General features: G+C 40.9%; 1 long non-coding RNA gene across 2 annotated transcripts in view; it reads right to left on the reverse strand.

The window, feature by feature from the left end:
• LOC140847591 (uncharacterized) overlaps positions 1 to 12,407 on the reverse strand; it is a 70,210-nt gene extending 57,803 nt beyond the window's left edge. For both annotated transcript variants that reach the window (XR_012127631.1, XR_012127630.1), the window contains exons 1-3: positions 12,224 to 12,407; positions 11,401 to 11,713; positions 5,562 to 5,674 (exon numbers count right to left, since the gene is read on the reverse strand). This is a non-coding gene — a long non-coding RNA (uncharacterized lncRNA). The remainder of the gene's footprint in view (positions 1 to 5,561; positions 5,675 to 11,400; positions 11,714 to 12,223) is intronic.
• Positions 12,408 to 21,099: the final 8,692 nt, after the last annotated feature.

Raw genomic sequence — 21,099 nt, forward strand, 5'->3', positions numbered from 1 at the left:
AGATTCCCAAGGACATGGTGGAGTTTTTCAAAGCCACTATGGACATCATATTCCTCAGCTTTTCCTTTTAAGCTTTGTGATTACTGTATTGTTTGCCCCAACTCTTTTCCATCATCTCAAGCAGCTGCACTCTTCAAACACTTACCAGTAAGTACTTTCTACACATATTCTCCATTTCTCCAATATTTTCAGCACTGGAATGCTGATAAAGACATGCCTTTCTAATTGGGCCTTCCAGAGTACCACCAGACATGTCAAATAATACTTTGGGAGTGAGGTTCATTCTGCTCCCTTCAGCACAGGAAACAACACAAACTGCTATTTTCAAGGCTCCTACTGAGCTGGAGGGGGGATGACACTAAGTTAAAATGCTACTATGCTCCCTGTTCTTACTGAGATTCAGCTCTTTTTCCCATATAAACACTCCCAGGGGTGCTATAAGCCTTTGGTTCATTTTCAGAGTTTTCAAAAAGTTTATTCTGAGAATTTTTGCCAGTTTTTTCATTGCTTTAATGGAGGAGTGAATTTTCAGAGGCCTATACTTTGCCATTTTCACCGATGTTCAACTGCTGTTTTTGCTTTTGAAGTTGCTTTGAAACCTATCTGTCCATGTTGGGGCAATGTCTACACACCACCAGAGATCCTGTCAGTTTAGCCAATGATACTAATAATGTGACATTGGCTTCAAGATACAGCATCTTGTATCTTATTATCCCATAAAGATACAGAGAAATCTGCAAGACAAAATTGATTTTTACCTCAAAATCAATTAATAAGGGAGAAAGGTAGTCCTAAATTAAACCCCAAGTGGGAAGATGTTTTGAAGTTAAAACAGTCATAATCAATAAGGAACAGACATGTCACTCCAGGCTAATATTGTCATTAGTCCATTCACTCAGTAAATCTTTGTCAAACAGTGGGTATCAACTAAACCATGTGGCTGGTGATGTGGAAGGGACAGAGCCCAACAAGATGTAGTAGCTGAAGTAGGTCCAGAGGAAGTGAGGGAGGCAACGGTGGATGGGCCTGTCAGGGAGGCCTGGTGCCTCACATGCCTCAGAGAAAGGGGCAAACAGAGTCCCTAATGGACTTCCTGGGCAGGGTGGCATTTGGGCTGAATAGATTTGGGCACAACCATTTTGGGGGCATATATTTCTTTCTCCTTGCTTTTCCTTCTTCTGAAACTTTCTTGCTTCACATGCCTAAGTCCTTCTCTTCATTTAGGTCTCAGCAGAGAGACCTTCCTTGAGTACCAGCCTAAAGTAATCTCTCCTTCCCCATAACTTCCTCACATTGCTTTCTTATCTTCCTAGAACCTGTGGTCAACTGAAAAAACTTAATTATTTATTCTATGCTCCTTGGTCCTTGTCCCTACCACTACTCCAATGCAAACCCCCACGACCGGGTACCTCATCTGTTTTATTTGTTCCTTTAACCTCAGGGCTCAGATCAGTCCTGCACATGGCTGGTGCTCTATAAATATAATATATATATATAAACATAATACAAATATAAATATTCAGTGAATGAATAAACTGGCAGAAGAAACATATTAGGAATGGATTCCCTATTGCCTGGCTTTCTCTGCTTCAACTGTACCCCTCTGCCAAGCTCTGCCCACTCCCTCTCCCTGCCCTTGGGCCTGGCTTGGTTGCCAGTCTCAGGAGCAGCACTGCAGAACAGGGCACTGCTTACAGAGGAGCTGAGCAAATGCAGGGCCCATTTCCTCCTCTGCAGCTGAAGGCAGCCCTCAGAAGTGCTTCCTTATTCAGGCTTGGTGGCCACTGACATCAGAGAGGTGACATCATTTAATTTTAATCTTTTTCTTTAAATTATTATTAGTTTTTAATTTTAAGAAATTATATTTTTCTTTAATAATAGAATGGCTGCCAGTTTGGGAATGACTGGAAAGAGGTGGCTTGAAAAGCATTTGAGTAAAAATAGACATATGCATGGGGGAAGGCATAATATTTTCTTCCCTACATGACTGAGGACAAGTGCCAGGTTGATTAATGAGAGTAGAAAAATCGCCTACAGAGAGATACAGAGGAGGAATGTCATCCTATCCCCAAAGGAGAACTTCTCAAGGAGTCAGTGGTAGCTGGTTTGTGTTTGTGTGTTTGTTTCCATGCAGAAGTGTGTGTGTTTGTGTATGTTTGCATGTGATTTCCTGAAGTACTTCCCAGACCTCAGAAGTGTGGTTCCACATCCTGCCCCATGGTTCCACAAGTCCATTGTGGAGCTCTCCAACTCCCGCCATCTCCATCACTGTGCTACTTCTCCGCACATCTGAGTACAGGCCGGACCCACAGAGGAGAACATGGTGAGATGACAGAGGCGCCAAGAGCTGTCTACATGGGTAAACGTGTGTAAGGTGACTTGGGAGGGACTCCAGGGCTGGTGAGAGAAGAAACGTGCTTTGAGGAAGAAGGAAATGGCAAAGCAAGAGGGGTGGGTGTCATCTGAGCAAAGCCAGTGCTTGGGGGGATGTCTCTCTAAGGCCCAGCATACAGGAGCAGTACACGGAGGAAGATAGGGCCACTTTGCAGAGGCCAGACATGGCATTTGGTTGTGAACAGAGTGGACAATGGCAGGGTTATGGGTGATGGATGCTGTAATGTGGCCTGTGTGATCAGGTGCTGGGAGCACATTATTAAATATGTAAGCAAAGGTGAAACCATAGATGAAATTTATCTTGATTTCAGAAAAGCTCTCTCCTCTCCTTACAGCATTTTGATGTACAGGCAGTCAGCAGAGCCTAGGAAGTACAAGCTATTGAAATGAATTCAAATTGTTTTATCCAGAGAGTGTGAAGAAAGAAATGGTTTTGGTATAAAGCTCCCCACCAGAGGACCAGTCTGCCACCTCCACTTGACAGTGATGGATGGGGTCTTGCTGAGCAAGACATTCCCAGGGTGTGAAGGGATTTCCACTGATCCACACAGCAGGGGCAGACAGACACAGACTGAGACCTATGAAAACATGGGGGTCATCCTGGCCTCTACTGCCTCTCTGAACATCAACTGACAAGTGTGACATCAGCACCCTAAAATCCCTGAGGAGTAAGGCCCAGGCACTGAAAGGTTGAGGATAAAATCAGCTACTCTGGGGGTAATGGGTGTAGTCAGCCTGAGTGTCATGAACAGAGATAATGAGTTTTCCCAAATTCTTACCTTAGTCAGATTTTAAACTCCAATCTTTTCAAGTCTATACTTTTCATTTTTCCCTCCAGGAAGTGTTCTCTAGTGGGAAGTCTCTGAGATATGTGCCAAGAGTAAATTTTGCCAGCCCTGTCTCTCCTTTGCTCCTTGGAGCAGGCAGGAGCTAGGATGGTGTGATTGCCAGAGCTCATCCCTGAGTGCTGTGTGCCCTGAAGTCACACCCTGAGAAGGTGACTGCTCTGGGCTCCAGGTCTCAGCTGCTGCCTAGCTGGGTGGGACAAGCAGGCCAAGGAGATAATGGTCTCTATGCTGTGAGGAAATAGCAGCCTGGGGACTTGATGCTAGCAGGCCAAGTGGTTTGGGACACAGGTAAGGTTTGTGAATCTTTGCTTTGGGAGAGAGTCAAGTCTGAGGCAGCCTAAGCAATCTTGTGCTGGGAATTATAAAAGGGCAGTAAGAGAGTTGCTTCCTGAATGGGGAGGACAGAGGCAAAATTCAGGGCCTTGTCCTGTGTGTGGGGCTACTGAATGCCAGAATCCTTCTTTAGTCCCTTTCTTCATTCAAATGAATGATACAGGGTTTTCTCTCACTGGGGGCATTGTGCAGTCAATACAGTTTTTCTGCCTCTGGCTGAACTTCTCTACCAAACCAGGTCTGCAGGGGGCGTCAAGGCATCTGCTAGGTTGTTAAAACTACAGTCTTCAACTTGTGGGTGTTTGTGAGAGCAAAGCAATGATCAGAGGTGGAAGTTAGCTGGGGCTGGGTCAGAATAAAGAGCAAAGGACTGACTCTTAAGAGTCTGAGAGAAATAGATGATAATGACTTGTTTTAGCTTATAATTCAATGCAGTCATTAGCAGTGCCTATATATTCTCAAATGCAGGTGTCATTTAAGATATGCCTGGCAGCAGTGAGAGTAATTTTAATTGAGAAGAGTGTCCATTAATACATATAGAGATGGAAATGGATATATATCTATACCTAGATAGAGCTACAGATACATTCATATAGATTCAGATAAGTATATATCTACATATAGACATAAATAGATGTCTACAGCTATTCTTTCCCTCCTTCCATCTCTTCACAGTCCTTGTTGAGCCTAAAAGATGCAAAAATATCAAATAAAAAGTAAAAACTCAATTTAACCTAGCTATTTAACTTCATATATTCCAGGTATTTATAGACTACTTTTTTGAATATTTGAATTTACTCAAAAAAAGGGTAGCCTACTCTTAACTTCCTGTTTGTCTTCTTTCTTTTTACCACTTAACATCCTGAAAGTTCAGGAACCTTTGTAAGTCACTGTAACTCCCAGGGGATATCCAAGAGTAAAGTACCTCTGAAACTGAAATCAATCAAAGGGAGAAATAAAGTGGGAGAAATCCATTTTCTTACAAGCAGTCGTCCTGCATCTCTGGCAACCTGGCTGCAGAAGAAGAGCCTCCCACTCAACCTCTCTGGTCCAGATATGCCCTCCCTCACTCTCGTAATTACCTATTGATATGGGGATGGGATACTTCTCTCTACCCCTTGGAAACACCTATTGACATGGGGATGCACTAAGGCCAGGCAAGAGATTCTGAAAATATTGCAATTTTACCCACAGTCACACTGGAAATGACCCTGCCTCTGGCCTTTGTCTATGACCACCTGAAATTTCTGTGCCCTTCTCAAGGCCAGGGTCTTCTATTTGTACATGTTTATGGAAACTCACTGTGTTTTGAGGCTCTGGTGGATCAACTAGGATGCACCAGGTTATCTGGTCCAGTTTTGTGTAAAAGATTTAACTCTCTGAGACATCTTTTGTGAATCACAGAGAGGCAAAGGCTAATGGATGTCTGTGTGTATTTTCTTCCATGTGTGTTTAGCATCTTGGAAGACAACAGGGCTTCCAAGTGCCAAGAGCTGAGCCCCAGCAGGACTCACCTGCAGCAGCAACAGAGGGGTGTGTAGTTACTTTTGCATTGAAGGCCTTCGCCATTTCATTTGCATTACAATTATTTCCCTGAAAACCAGGGACCTAGGCTTTTATTTTATGAAGTAATAAAACTAATTAGCCACAACAAATCCTATCTATGTTTAGTTTGCTGAGGACTACATAGTGCCTCTTGGTAGGAGCCTCTTGGCTGTAGCCTGGCATTGCTGCCATCCACAGGGCTCAGCTGGGGTGCCACACTTAAGGTAAGAGCCTGCTGCAATCCACTGATCAGTCACAAAGAGCTGTGCCTTGGGCTAAGGGCTGTCAGGTTTACACCTCAAAGCCAACAGCAGTGTTCTGGGTGCTGCATTTGGGAATAAAGAACAATGCTTGATAAGCAGGGTACAGATGTAATCTAGGGCTTGGAGAAAGAATTCAAACAAAAGATAGAGAACATGACCACCAGCCAGGCAGACTCACCATGGAATGCGTGTCCTTGGACCAGACTTGCTGGCAGGCTTTACATGAGGGCAATGGGAAGAAATCACCCTGTATAGATCTAAACTCCTGGGCTCTTTTGCCTAGGGTAGTTCCTGGGAGCAAGTGAAATGAAACAATAATTAAGATGATTTATAAAATGGAACTTGCCATGGAGATTAAAAGCAGAAACTGTAGTTTAATTAGACCAGGCTACTGCTTTCACTCAATTTCCAAATATTAAAATTTCTCTTTCATTCTTATGTGAGTAATCCTGATTAATTGGAAACACTAGGTCCTTGCAACTCCCACATATTATCCCTGGAGGGGACTGTGCTTCAGTGACAAATGTTAACATAATGTGCTGCATTATCTTTCCTTGGCATAGCAAATAAAGAGGGGAGATAATTTATTTCAGACTTCAGGAAGCAACCTCAGGGGAAGGCCTGTGGCCTGGCTATGTTGCCCTATCTCCCTGGCAGGCAGAACTGCTGCCCTCATACCATTAGCCTTGCCAGAAATATCAAACTTGTATGGAATCCAAGCCAGCTGAAACAATGGACTCTTTTATCACTGTCACAAGAACACTGGGAGTTACTTTTCTTCTGGAAAATTAATACCTTGAATGTATCAAGTGTATAATTCAGGATGTTATTTTTTGATGCCAGAGTGGTTGACTTTTTATCCTGGAGAGAGGGAATGTGGAGTTGAAAGACTGTTGGTTTCCTGTGATGTTTAACAAACAAGGCTCTCCCAGGATGCACTAAAGGCTTTGCACTTTTGAGATGCTAGAGGTCAGGCACCAGGTAATGCCATGGTCCCATTTTTACTTTCCAAAAATGTCTGTCTTTGGAGGTCAATCTCATAAAAAATAACCCTGAGGCTTTTGAAAGCCTATTTTCTCAGCTAAGAGTCCTTCTGGTTTCTTGATATTAAAGTGAACTGTGTAACTGTATTTATCTTATTTAAATAACCACTTTGCCAAAATTAGGGTGAGAGGTATTCAGGTTGCTATGGTTACCAGATTAGTGATGTGTGATGGCCTTCTGGGCTGCCTCCTGAATCGATAGTTCCTTGATTATTCCATTCAGTGCTGGGCAAATGGGTCAAAATGTTAGCTTTTAGCCTCCTTTATGTTATTTGGAATGTGGAAACATCTCTATAGGGTTGAAAATATTTTATTTACCTCATTAATTCTTAAGGAAAATGATGGACTCTAGTTTCCTCTTCATTGGGAGCAAATGTTTAAAAGTTGTCACTTCTGGCTTTCCATAGAATGCCAATTAATGAATGCAGGGACAAGGTGTAACTGCTCTGGCATTTCCAGGTGAGGTATCCTGTTAGACAAGGACAATATTCCAAAGAGCCCAGCTGGAAGTGGTGGTATTGGCACACTGGCCTGGTGAGGGAGTAGCCTGGGCCCAACAGCATTTAATGAGCAGGATTTGCAGAGGACAGATGGTCAGCCTCTGGGGCTAAAAGCAGCCTGGGCAATTCCGACACCCTCATTACTTTTCAAGTCAAACATGAGATCTGCTGTCAGTTCTATAGGATCTTCCCTCCCAGTCAAGGCTCCTTGGTGTTTGTGTGGGATATTTGTTATACATGGCCTCTGGGCCTCCAAGTTCCCTTCCTCTGCAACAATATCTTACTTTCCTTCTGAGGGATCACCTCTCAGTCCTTCCAGACTATCTTGGCAAGGCTGTCGGCCACGGTGCTCTACCCTTTCGTGGCTGACGTGTGGGCTCTGAGCCCAAGCTCAGCTGGCCAGAGCCTCTGCAGAGCCTATGCACTGCTGTGGCACTTGTCCTTTCCTGGTCATGCATTTGCAGCCCTCAGTTTTGTGAGATCCACCATGTCCTTCCAATAGATCTTTTTATTTTGTTTAAATGACCACAGTCAGTTTCTATTTTTTACAACATTGTAATCCTGACTGAATCACTCTCATTCATTTTGATGATTACTGGGATTTTCTGTGCTGTGACCATAAAGTTATGTGGCTGATTTTAAAAGAAACTCCCCAGAACTTCAATATCCAAGAATATCTCCTTTAAAGGTCTATAATATCTGGAATATTGTATAATGTCTTGCTGGTTCTTATGGCAGACACTACAGGCAGTCTAGCATGCTCTTATAACCTCCCTATCTTCATTTGCAGTTTTGTCTAGGTGCTTATTTTTCTCCCTATGGTCATTTACTTGAAGAGGGAAACTTTTTGCTAGTCCCACTGGTTGAACTTCAGTAGGCTAAGACAACATGCTAATTCCATTTAGAATCAGGCTTAGGAAGGGCATGGGATACACATATGGACAGTGAGACATGAAGAAGTGATGGGGGATGGTGGGCATCTAGGAAAGGTTTCTTGGCTCTTAAAGAGACATATGGAAGAAATGGGTCTTTTTTAGCCTTTGTGCATTGAGTGTGACATTGTGATGCCTGAATCAGAGACAGACACTTTGGGACCATTAAGGGAGCCATCTGAAGTCAAGGCCAATAGTGATAAAATATTGATTCCCCCATGGCAGGATATTAAGGTGAAAGAAACTGGGTCCTTGCTGATATTATTATGCATCTGAATTACCCAGCTTAGCAACTGTCCCACCGCATTCTGCTTGCTACAAGAGATAGCAATCCCATATTTTTAAAGAATGTTTTGGGTTTTCTGTTATTTGCAGTCCAAAGCATTCTAATTAACATATAACCCTGTTCAGAATAGATTTTTCATTGAACTTCACTACACTATTGACTACTGACCATTTTGGGGTCTGTTCTCCATGAAGATAAACATATAACTTAGAGAAGATTTAATTTTGGGAAATAGTCAAAATGTTTTCAAAAGTTATCCAAACTGGATAATACTGTTACAGAAAAAAACCTGTAAAACCTGGATTGGATCACAGATGGAAGAACCAGAGGTTCTTGGAGTGATGAGGTTTTATTTTTACAGTGGTGGCCTCAGAGGGGAGTAATCTCCCAAGGTCTGAGCCCCGAACAATGGCAAGGGGAGCAATACATATCTTTCTGCTTCCGTATCTTCAACATTTCTATGAGCACAGCAAATGAGCAAGCAAGGGGGAGTAAGTTTAGGGAGTGAGTGCCTGACAGAGTGGGAAGTTAAGGGCTAAGAAGAGAAGTGAAAGGGAGCCACCTGGACTAGATTGCTGTCCTTGTAAATTTTCCCCTATCAATACTGTATTTGATTTTGTAATATATTGGTTTCTTTCTGAGACTAAAAAGCTCATCTGGAACTATGTCAAGAGTCTTCCCAAATTATCATGTAAACGTCCACACAATTGGAACAACTGCAGAAGTCCTTAGGGTGCCATTCTGAAGAATAATGTTCACTGACTATCTACTCTTAAATACTTGTTAAAAACTAAACACACTAATAGGCTTTGTATACCTGCCTTCTATTATATGTCATCTTCAGTTCTGTAAACACTGAGTTATAGTGGGGCTTTTGGGACAATAACTGGCACTTAGATCAACTGCCTGTATTCAAGTTATTTTAGGAAGGGTCATATGGCACAGGTATGTGTTATGGCTAGAAATGTTGGGTCACCATGCACCACCTGGTGACATACTAATTGAGAACATTAAGATTTGGAAGTCTGTCTCTTGGGCCAAAGCCCTAAAACAAGAAAATAGGCCTTTTTCACAGGAAGACTGGGGATGTGTTTCAGTCTGTTGTCTGTGTCATGCCCTGGGAGTGGTAGTCTGCCAAGAATTGTGTTTCTAAATGTTGCAAAGCCTTGGAGCCCAGGAATACAAGCCCCCTTGGCCACAAGGGCCAGAAGGTCAAGTGGTGTACTCTGTGTGGATTGCACATTCCCCAGCTTTAGTGAGGTGGCTAGAGAGCATAGTGATTTGCAGAGGATGGATGGTCAGCCTCTGGGGCTAAAAGCAGCCTGGGCAATGCTGATACCCTCATTACTTTTCACGTCAAAGATGAGATCTGCTGTCAGTTCTGTAGGATCTGTCCTCCCAGACAAGGCTCCTTGGTGTTTGTGTGGGATATTTGTTATACATGGCCTCTGGGCCTCCAAGTTCCCTTCCTCTGCAACAATATCATTTTTTTTGAGGAGCTGCAAAGCAAGAGGTCATCAACATACTGGAGTCAGTGGCTTCAGTAAGGCAATGGGGAAATGTCTTTACTGCATGCACCCACCAGCTTCAGTGATACAATAGAAGAGTGCTCTGTCTTCATGCACCCACTTGCTTAAGCCAAGTGGGTGGGAGAATGCCAATGAAAGATGAGAGGGTATGAGAACTCAACAGTCCAAGCAGGTTTATTGCCAAACCTGAGAGGGACTCCTCTGTCCTGGCCAGCAGAACAAAGTAAAGAGGGCCTCTAACAGATCAAGAGGCTTTTTGTGGCCAGGGTTTTTGGTGGGCTTTTTGAGGGGAGGGGTCAGGGGAAAGGTGGGCTATTGCTGACGTGTCCTCTGGAGAATGCTTGTAGCCCAGGTAAGATGACACCTAGGTCTGTCTGAGATGGTGGGTGGGCTCATTCAAAAGGTGATAATCAGGTCTGGTTTCTATCATTCCTGGCTCTAAAAGGGTATAGGAAGACACCTTGCCATTCTTTTCTTGGCTACTTCCTGCTGAGAAGGGTGATGAAGGGAGTTTTCTGATATTTTAAAGCAGGAAGGCCATTTGGAGGTGTTCTTGAGTAATTGCCTCAGAGATTGCTGCCATTAGATTCTTTAAATATCTTTGGAATAGATTAATTAAGCAGAGGAGGAAAAGAAGGAAGAGGGTGACAGAGGTGGATGGGGCCAGAAGAAGTAGAAGGTAACCGAGGGTTATAGAAGCTGAAAGTCTAAGACTTGGACTCAGGCCAGGAAGAAAAGGGTTAGAGCCCAGTGGCTGAGAAGGTCAGAGAGGTTGTGTGAGTTGTGTACTTATAGGGGCTGATGGAAGGCAATTTTGGGGGGCTTTGGGTATAAGGAGTGCAGCTGACACTAGGACCTGCAAGCAGAGAGGCCAGTCTTTTATCACAAGGTCAAGTTGTTTGGACAAAATAGGCAACAGGCTGGAGGGAGTCCCCAGTTGACTGTGTGCGTAGCCCTAATGCTTGACCCTTTTTGCTGGTTAAGAAAAGAAAGGTTTTTAGGGCTAGGTAGAGTCAAAGTAGGTGCCTTGAGGAGTACTCACTCAAGGGCGAAGAAAGAAGCAGGAATTAAGTCTGTCTCTGGCATTCTTTCTCAGGGATCTCCATGGGAGGCCTTTGTAAAGGGGTTTTGAAAAGTGTGAGAAATTTTGTATCCAGTGTCTAAATAGCTAAGAAGCCTTAGAAAGGAAAGGAGATCTTTCTTTGTGGTGGGAAAAGGGAGATTATTAATAGCTTGTTTTTGGAAGGTGGGTATGCAGTGAGTGGTAGGGGTGAGGTCAAGACCAAGGTAAGTGACTTTTTGCTGTACCAGTTGAGCTTTGTGTTCTGAGACATGGTATCCCTTTTTCCCAGGAACCTAAGGAGGGAGACAGTGTGGGATATAGAATCATTTTTTTTGAAGGGCTGCAAAGCAAGAGGTCATCAACATACTGGAGCAGGCAGCTAGGGACAAGGTTGAGAGATTGGAGGTCCTTTTGCAGTGCTTGGCCAAAGTGGGGACATACCAGTTCAGACTGCCTGCCCTGCCTTAAGATAAGCTATTGGGCTATTGTCTGATTACCAGAGAATATGTTAGGAATTTTACTTCTCAACTTCCTGCATTTTAAAATGGAATCTTAGCCTCAAGATGGAGTCACTCCTGTTCTTAATACACTGTTTATATCTCAGCATTTTCATCGGAGGCAGGAAAAATTAAATCATGATGTTTTCCCCATGTCTCTGACTCACCTCATTCACTCCTCAAGGAATGCAGACACTTGAAATCTCTCAATGAAAAGTGGGTGTCGGTCACTCTTCTGTAACTGCTTTCTGCTAAGTAGAGGTATTGTCCCTACCTGTGTGTCCAGCAGTTCCTTGCTGTCAGGGAGAGGAGGGGTCATGGAGCCATTTTAGCAGAGGCAGACATGGACAAGGGCACATGAAAGGAGGATGCAACCAAGTTGCAGGGCTGCTGATGTGTGTCTTCATCAGCATTAGGGTGGATTGAAATCATCATCTGAGCAACATCTGGAGTTGGATTTTTTGTTCTGGAGGAAGCAAACTTGACAAGGAGATTAAGAATGAATGGTTGAATATGAGGATTCGAAATAGTAAAACTCTAATTGAAATGATGGGAGAAAACTGAAACATTTGGAGTCATAGACAGATAGTCTGAGGAACCTAGAATCCAGGATCTAGTCTATTTTACAATGAGCAGTATTAGAATCTAATAGTAATAAGGCTGAACTATTGAAACATAACTCTTTTTTCTCTCTAAAATTATCCTCATTTTCATTAATATAAAATAAGCTTTGCTTTAAAACAGTTGGCCTGATTATTATTACGTAAGTGCAGTGATCACACAGGCTCTTTTAAATGTGATTTGCTGTAACTTTTATAAGGAATTTCAGATTGATCTTTTAAAGGCCTTTCAGGGCCAGAAAGCCAAGCCAGACTTGCCATCAGGTTTTGCCTGCGGTATCTGTAGATTTGGGTGAATTTCTCTGTTCTCGAGGTCCCCAAGAGATCTCGAGGTTTCTGCACCTGCCAGGAAGTGACCTTCTTTACTCACCTGGCAAGGCTGCTGGAAACCCTGCAAGCAAGGTACCAGACCAGTTCTTCCAAGGGGCTTCGTTGGCTCTATAAAGTCAATCTTAGTTCCTTAAGGCTGTCTGTTCATATCTGAGTTTATGCATGTGTCTCAAACATGACATTGCAGTCAAAGCCTTGGTAATATAACCAATGTTTCCAGTTGGTCCTGTCACAAGGAGAGAAGATTCTTATTGAACTTATGCAAATAAAAATGTTGCCATAAAATATGACAATAGTCACTGAGAGTTTTAAATTCTGGAGGGATCAGGAAGAGTGAGAAAGATAAATGTTTCAATTCTGTTTATAAAGATACTGTCATTTACTAAACTCTTGTAAGTCAGCTTAAGAGAAAAAGGTTGAAACACACTTCTTTTTCTGTTTAAGAGATTAGTGACATTTGCACAAAAATTAAAACCATCTTTCTCAGTTTACTTAATTTTGTGTAATTAATTTTTGTTCTGCTTGAATCTACTTATTTACCAGTTCAGGAGTAAAACAGTGACTATAAATGATAAAAGACTTAGAAATAACAATGGTTAAAGATGTGATGAGAGCTTATGGTAAGACAGTTGATATAAAAATATTTGGGTATTTTTGTAACACCAACTTAGCTCTTTTAATATTTTAAGATGTCATTTTTTAAGTACTTAAGACCTTAAGCATTAGAAATCATTTTGATACAATTAGAAAAACCCTTCATAATTTTTCAATATTAAGAGCAGACTAATAGTTCAAGAAAACCTTGTCCTTTAACAAACAGAGAAGAAAATTCTAATTTTGCTGTGCACTTCATATCAGGACTCATTTGCTTTAATCTTGCATAGCATGACCATATCAAATTCTTCCACAAACTTCTTACAACTTCTTTTTACATTCAGAGTTCTCCCTCTTTAAATAAACTGCTGTAGTTTAGAATAGTTACCTTCATTTTTATAAATGTTTATTAAGATATTATTGATATACACTCTTATGAAGGTCTCACATGAAAAAACAATGTGGTTACTACATTTTACCCATATTATCAAGTCCCTACTCATACCCCAATGCAATCACTGTCCATCATTGTAGTAAGATGACACAGATTCACTATTTGCCTTCTCTGTGCTAAAGTGTTTTCTCCGTGATTCCCCACACCATGTGTACTAAACATAATACCCCTCAATCCCCTTCTCCCTCCCTCCCCACCTGCCCTCCCACACCTCTCCTGTTTGGTAACCACTAGTTCCTTCTTGGAGTCTCTAAGTCTGCTGCTATTTTATTCTTTCAGTTTTGCTTCATTGTTATACTCCACAAATGAGGTAAATCATTTGGCACTTCTTTCTCTGCCTGGCTTATTACACTTAGCATAATGTCCTCCAGCTCCATCCATGTTGTTGCAAATGGTAAGATTTGTTTCTTTCTGATGACTGAATAGTATTCCATTGTGTATATGTACCACAGCTTCTTTATCCATTCATCTACTGATGAACACTTAGGTTGCTAACATATCTTGGCTATTGTAAAAAGTGCTGCAATAAACATAGGGGTGCATATGTCTTTTTGAATCTTAGAAGTTGTATTCTTTGGATAAATTCCAAGGAGTGCGATTCCCGGGTCAAATGGTATTTCTATTTTTAGTTTTTTGAGGAACCTCCATATTGCTTTCCACAATGTTTGAACTAGCTTACATTCCCACCAGCAGTGTAGAAGGGTTCCCCTTTCTCTGCATACATGCCAGCATTTGTTGTTCTTAGTCTTTTTGATGCTGGCCATCCTCACTGGTGTGAGGTGATATCTCAGTGTGGTTTTAATTTGCATTTCCCTGATGATTAGTGATGTGGAGCATCCTTTCATTTGTCTTTTGGGCCATCTGAATTTCCCCTTTGGAGATCTGTCTCTTCATATCCTCTGCCCATTTGTTAATCGGGTTATTTGCTCTTTGGGTGTTGAGGTGTGTAAGTTCTTTATGTATTTTGAATGTTAAGCCCTTGTCAGATATGTCATTTACAAATATATTCTCCTATACTGTAGGATGCCTTTTTGTTCTGTTGATGGTGTCCTTTGTCATACAGAAACTTTTTAGTTTGATGTAGTCCCATGTGCTCTTTTTTGCTTTCATTTTCCTTGCTCAAGGAGATGCATTCAGGAAGAAGTTGCTCATGCTTATATTCAGGAGACTTTTGCCTGTGTTGTCTTCTAAGGGTGTTATGGTTTCATGACTTACATTCAGTTCTTTGATCCATTGTCAGTTTACTTTTGTGTATGGGGTTAAACAATAATCCAGTTTCATTCTCTTGTGTGTAGCTGTCCACTTTTGCCAACACCAGCTATTGAAGAGGCTGTCACTTCCCCATTGTATGTCTATGGCCCTTTTATCATATATTAATTATCCATATATGGTTGGGTTTATATCAGGGCTCTCTAGTCTGTTCCGTTGGTCGGGTCTGTTCTCGTGCCAGTACCAAATTGTCTTGATTACTGTGGCTTTGTAGTAGAGCTTGAAGTTGGGGAGCATAATCCCTCCCTCTTTATTCTTCCTTCTCAGGAATTCTTTGGCTATCTGGAGTCTTTTGTGTTTCCATATGATTTTTAAAACTATTTGCTCTAGTTCGTTGAAGAATGCTGTGGGTACTTTGATTGGAATTGCATTGAATCTGTAGCTTGCTTAAGCAGGATGACCATTTTGACAATATTGTTTCTTCCTATCCATAAGCATGGCATGTGTTTCCATTTATTGGTATCTTATTTAATTTCTCTCATGAGTGTCTTGTAGTTTTCAGAATATAGGTCTGTCACTTCCTTGATTAGTTTATTCCTAGGTATTTTATTCTTTTTGATGCAACTGTGAATAGAATTGTTTTCCTGATTTCTCTCTATGCTAGTTCATTGTTACTGTATAGTAATGCCACTGATTTCTGCATATTAATTTTGTATCCTGCAACTGCTGAATTCTGATATTAGTTCTAGTAGTTTTGGAGTGGATTGTTTAGGGTTTTTTATGTACAGTATCATGTTATCTGCAAACAGTGACAGTTTAACTTCTTCCTTCCCAATCTGGAAGCCTTTTATTTCTTTGTGTTGTCTGATTGCCATGGCTAGGACCTCCAGTACTATGTTGAATAGAAGTGGGGAGAGTGTGCATCCTTGTCATGTTCCCGAACTTAAAGGAAAGGCCTTCAGCTTCTTGCTGTTAAGTATGATGTTGGCTGTAGGTTTGTCATATATGGCCTTTATTATGTTAGGGTACTTACCCTCTATACCATTTTGGTGAGAGTTTTTATCATGAATAGATGCTGAATTTTGTCCAATGCTTTTTCAGTATCTAGGGAGATGATCACGTGGGTTTTGTCCTTCTTTTTGTTGATGTGGTGGATGATGTTAATGGATTTTCGAATGTTGTACCATCCTTGCATCCCTGGAATAAATCCCACTTGGTCATGATGGATGATCTGTTTGATATGCTTTTGAATTCTGTTTCTTAGTATTTTGAGCCCTTTCTTTACCCAGCCCACAAATTACTAACACCCAAAGCTCAGCCAGAGATGTAAGCACAGAAGTGAGCAGTATCGAGTCAACCAAAACATACATTTCTATACCTCACTGTTTAGTCCCCATGGAAATTCTGATGCTTTCACTGAGGGGCTCCTTTAAATGTTTTCCCCTTGGATTCTCTCAAGGTTATGTTTCATGACCTGAAAAAGCAAAGGCTTTTCCAACCTCAATTCTGAGTTCCAACTTCAGCTCCACCTCTTACTAACTGTGAAACCTTAGCTACATAGTTGAACTTTCCTGAGCCCTAGTTTCTGTTTCTGTAGAAATCCTCTCCTAAAGGTGATTTTGAAGTCTATCTACCAGACAAGTTGGTATCTGTTGCTTATGGCTGCCCAATCTCAAATTTCTCTCCCTTGGTAACAGTACCAGGTTTTTTTTTTTTTAAACCATGTGTCTTTACTCTCAGTTGTCTGGAAAAGGGTGAGGGCAGGATGTGACTTGATGATTTCAGAGTTGGACCTGAGACCTCAGCCAGGCCAGTCAGGTTTTCCACTTACCTGGTCACATGTTTTGTCCCAGGGTGGATGTACAACCCAAACGGGTCTAATAAAAATCAGCCTCAAGATTTTTTTCTTTTTTGCATCCTGAATAATCCAACAGGACTGGACTCTTCCAGAAGGAAATGGTACATATCATTCTTAAACCTTTCCTGGTACTGATCCCAACATTCTGAAATGGCCTTTGTTTCCACTTCAGATCCTGATACTGTTGAAATGGATTTGCAAATGCAGTTCTGGGTCACAGGGAGAAAGCTAAACCACAGAAAATGTTGAGTTCTCTAGAGTCTATTGGTGCCCCGCCCACTTTTCCTCAGTGGGTCAGCACATGCTGGCAGCTTCCTTATATGGGCACCTTTGACTACCCAAGAGCTTGCCAAGAGCTTGCATACCCCTACACAAGATAGGTAGGAAGTGTTGAGGCACCAATGCCCCCAGCACACCCATTCGTGAATGATAAACAGTACTGAAGGATATTCTTCAGAGAGGAATGGAATAAATACCCCATTAGCCTTCAGAATACATCACTCTGAGGTATGTTCTATCCTATTTTCCAGAGACCCTGCTGTCCAGAGCACTGACTTGCTCTTTAACACATATACTGTATTGTTTCTTTCCTCCCTGTCTTTCTTCCCCCTTCTTAATTGTGTTTTCTGGGATCACCTCCCAAATAAACTCCTTGCACCAAAGTTCTTGTTTCAAGGTCTATTACTGTGGGAACCTGTCCTAAAACAAGTCCTTTCAGATTCAAGACAATTGGCCAATCCTGCACTGAAACACAAGGTGGAATGTTTGGTGGGCACAGGGCAGGATAGAAGCAGTAATACATCTGATATGCTATCTTGGTAAACATTCTTGTTTTACAAACTGATTCCAGGATCCAAACATGAAAATCTGTCTAATTATTTTACCAACATGCCTAGTTCCTTAAAGTCATAAAATCTTACAGCTGGAGGATGATCGAATCCATTGGCTTTTAAACTCATTTTCTATTACAGTGCAAATTTTTTTCAGATTAAATATTGTTAACAGCAATAAATGTTATTGAGCTAATTCTCAGTATTATCTTTGTATGAAGCAGTTTTATACACTTTGTTATTTAACATTCTCAATAATATGATAATGTAGTTTCCATTATTTTACATGAAGGGGAACTGAAATCTTATACGGACAAGCCCCTCACTACCACCACATGAAGTGGATGAAAGTAGGGATTCTTTCAAAGAAGTGACTGGTGGCCATAGACAGAGTTCACAGGATGGGTGACTTTCTTAGACGAATGTGCTGTTGGGAGGCTGCAGAGACATGGAACCCAATGTGCAATGGAATGCAAACACAGCAACATAGACTTTTTCTTTGAGGCTTTAGAAAATACATCTTGGTTGGTCATCTGTCACTCATTTCTCTATTTCCTTCAGCCTTGCCATCTCACCATTTCTGAAACTCAGCATATATATCAATATGGACCCCATTTAAAGTCTTGGCCCTGCCATTCTACATTCCCAGGACATTGTACTTACTCTGCATGTGTAATTAGGTGCATTTTCCTAAGTCTCAAGGAAAAAAAAGATGCAAGCAATATTCACCAACAGTTAAAGGAATGTCTTCTGATCTAACATCCCTCTATTCTTTGGTAATCTTAAACCCCAATCCCATGTTTTCCCTTATACACAATATGACAATGAATATACCCAACCTTAGGCCTCCCTACTGCTTAAGTTCCACCCCAAAATTGACTTATTCTGCTTGCTAGAACTTGCAGGCATTCAATCATCCGGTGCTCATACTGAATGACATATCTCCAATTCTCCAGAAACTATGAATTGTTTGTGAGTAAACTGAGAGAGTTTTCAGGTCAGGTCTAGACATCAGTGTGATGTTTCGCCATCAACATTCAGAGCTTCATTTAAAGGATGCATTTGGAACCAATAAGGCAGTGCAGCAATTTTGAGAATGTGCAGCATAACATTAGTTGTGGGTAATCTGCTGCAGCCACTGCAGTTTGGGACCCTCTGCTGATGTGTATAACAGACCAGCAGTTCAAAGGGCCTTTTGCTTAGAAGTAATTGTTCTCATTCTGTGCCAGTGGCTGGGACTGCTGCTTTTGCTTTTGGAAATCTCATAAGGGAAACCTGATCCTGTCTTAACTCATTCAGCCAATGTTTATTGAACTCTGTCAAACACTGTTATATGTGCCATGAAGCCATGGATTCATGGATGGGGATCCTAATCTCATGGAGTTTAAATACTAACTCTATGGAAGATGGACAATAAGCAAGTAAAAAAAGAATATTTCACATAGTGATAAGTGCTCTGAAGAAAATTAAACAGGAAAATGACAGACACAGTAAGGTTATGGGATCTGGGGAGGGGTTATGTGATATAATGAGTTATAAGAAACATATATTTGGTCATTCAGATGACCAAGTACGTACATTTCCCGGGTATATTTGGTCTTCATTCACAGTTCCTAAAAACCCTGCAGAGTCTTAAAGGTGAAATGGGTGTCTTGTCATGTTAACTAGATACCTTTGGACCCCACCCAAGTGCAGAGGCTGGACGATGAATCAGCCAATGGTCAGTGATTTAGTCAATCATGACTATGAACTGAAGCCCTCACAAAAATCCCTGAGAAGAGCTTCTCTCTCTCTTGGATTCTGCTTCTCTGTTGGAGGACCTTCTATGCTTGGGGAACCAGAACACATCCATGTGCCATCAAACCAGACCCTAAGCTCCACAAGGATAGAAGCTCCTCTTTTGGGGACCTTGCCCTATGTATCTCTTCATCTGGCGGTTAACTTATATCCTTTACAGTATCTTTTATTATACTGGTAAGTGTGTTTTCCTGAGTTCTGTGAGCCACTCTAACAAAATTAATTGAACCTAAGGGGAAGGTCATTGGAGCCTTCAATCTTTAGCCAGTAAGTCAGAAGCACAGGTAACAACTACCTGGGGCTTGTGACTGGCATCTGGAGGGCTGTCTTGTAGGACAGTGCCCTTAACCTGGGGTATCTGGCAATGTCTCTGGGCAGAAAGCATCAAAACTGAGTTGAGTTCTCTGACAACTCTGTTGGTATTGAAGCATTGCTTGGTGTGATTGGGAAGAGCCCACACCCCTCCCACAACACACACATGCATTGGAATCGGGTCTGGGAACCTGAAATAAGTTATACTATTACTGTTACACAATATTATTGTTGTATAGAAAAAAAACACAAGGTAGGAATTTAGTATGATTTGAAGAGGACAATAGATCTCACCCAAACAGAGCATCAAAAAGAAAAAAGAAATTAAAAAGTGAAGATAGCCTAAGGGACCTATAGGGCAACATAAGCAGATTGATATTTACATCACAAATGTCCCAGAAGAAGAGACAAAAAGCCAAAAAACTTTTTTGAAGATATAATGGCTTAGAAACTTCCCTAACATGAGTAAAGAAATAGATATTCAGGTCTAGAAAGTATAGAATGTCTGAATAAGATTAATTCAAAGAGATTCACAACAAGACACAATATAATTAAAATGTCAAAAGTTAAAGACAAAGAGAGAATCTTAAAAGTAGCAAGAGAAAAATATGTTCTTATATATCAGGGAAACACCATAAGAATATCAATATATTTTTCATCAGAAATTTTGCAGGCCAGAGGGATTGGCATGATATATTTAAATACTGAAAGTATAAACAAAACTCTCAACCAAGAATACTCTACTTGGCAAGGTTATCATTCCTAATTGAAGGAGAGACAAGAAGTTTTTCAGATAAGCAAAAGCTTATCTTTTATCAGATAAGCAAAAGCTTTACCCCATTAAACTCACCTTACAATAACTGTTAAAATGACTTCTTTAAGCTGAAAAGATATGACACTAATAATTGGGAAACATACAAAAGTAAAAACTTCACTGGAAAAGGTAATTGCATAGTAAAAGTAATCACTTATAAAGCTGATACAAATGCCAAAGGGCCAATGTAGTAAAATCAGCTAAAGTTACAATAAGGGATACATAAAATAAAAAGTTGTAAAATGTGACATCAAGAACAGAAAACATGAGGGAAGGTAGTAAAAATGCAGAGTTTTAGAATGGGTTCAGATTTAAGTGGCTGTCAACTTAAGATACCTTTATATACATAGGATACTACATATGAACTTCATAGTAACTGAAAAGCAAATAGTAGAACCACAAAAGAGATGAGAAAGGAATCAAAACTTAACACTAAAGAAAGGCATCATACCATAATGGAAGAAAGCAAGAAAAGAGAAAGGAAGAGAAAAGAACTACAAAAATAACCAGAAAACAATGAACAAAATGGTAATAAATACATATCTATCAATAATTACTTTAAATGCAAGTGGACTAAATGCTCCAATCAAAAGATGTAGGGTGGCTGAATGGATAAAAAAAATCAAGACCTATGTATATGCTGCCTATAAAAGACTCACTTCAGATGTCAGGACACATACAGACTGAAAGTGAAGAGAAAGATCTTCCTGGTGAATGGAAGTGAAAAGAAAACTGGTGTAACTATAATCATATCAGACAAAATGGACTTTAAAACAGACTGTAATAAAAGACAAAGAACACATAATGATAAAGAAGTCAATCCAACAAGAAGATATAATATTTATAATATATATGCACCTAACATAGGAGCACCAAAAAATATAAAGCAAATATTATCACACTTAAGAGGGAGATCAACAGCAATACAATAATAGTAAGGGACTCTGACACCCAACTTACACCAATGGCTAGATCACCCAGACAGAAAATCAATAAGGAAACATTGGTCTTAACCAACACATCAGACTAGATGGACTTAATAGATATA

The sequence above is a fragment of the Manis javanica genome, unplaced genomic scaffold (genome assembly GCF_040802235.1).
Source record: "Manis javanica isolate MJ-LG unplaced genomic scaffold, MJ_LKY HiC_scaffold_23, whole genome shotgun sequence".
In the NCBI taxonomy this organism is placed as follows: Eukaryota; Metazoa; Chordata; class Mammalia; order Pholidota; family Manidae; genus Manis; species Manis javanica.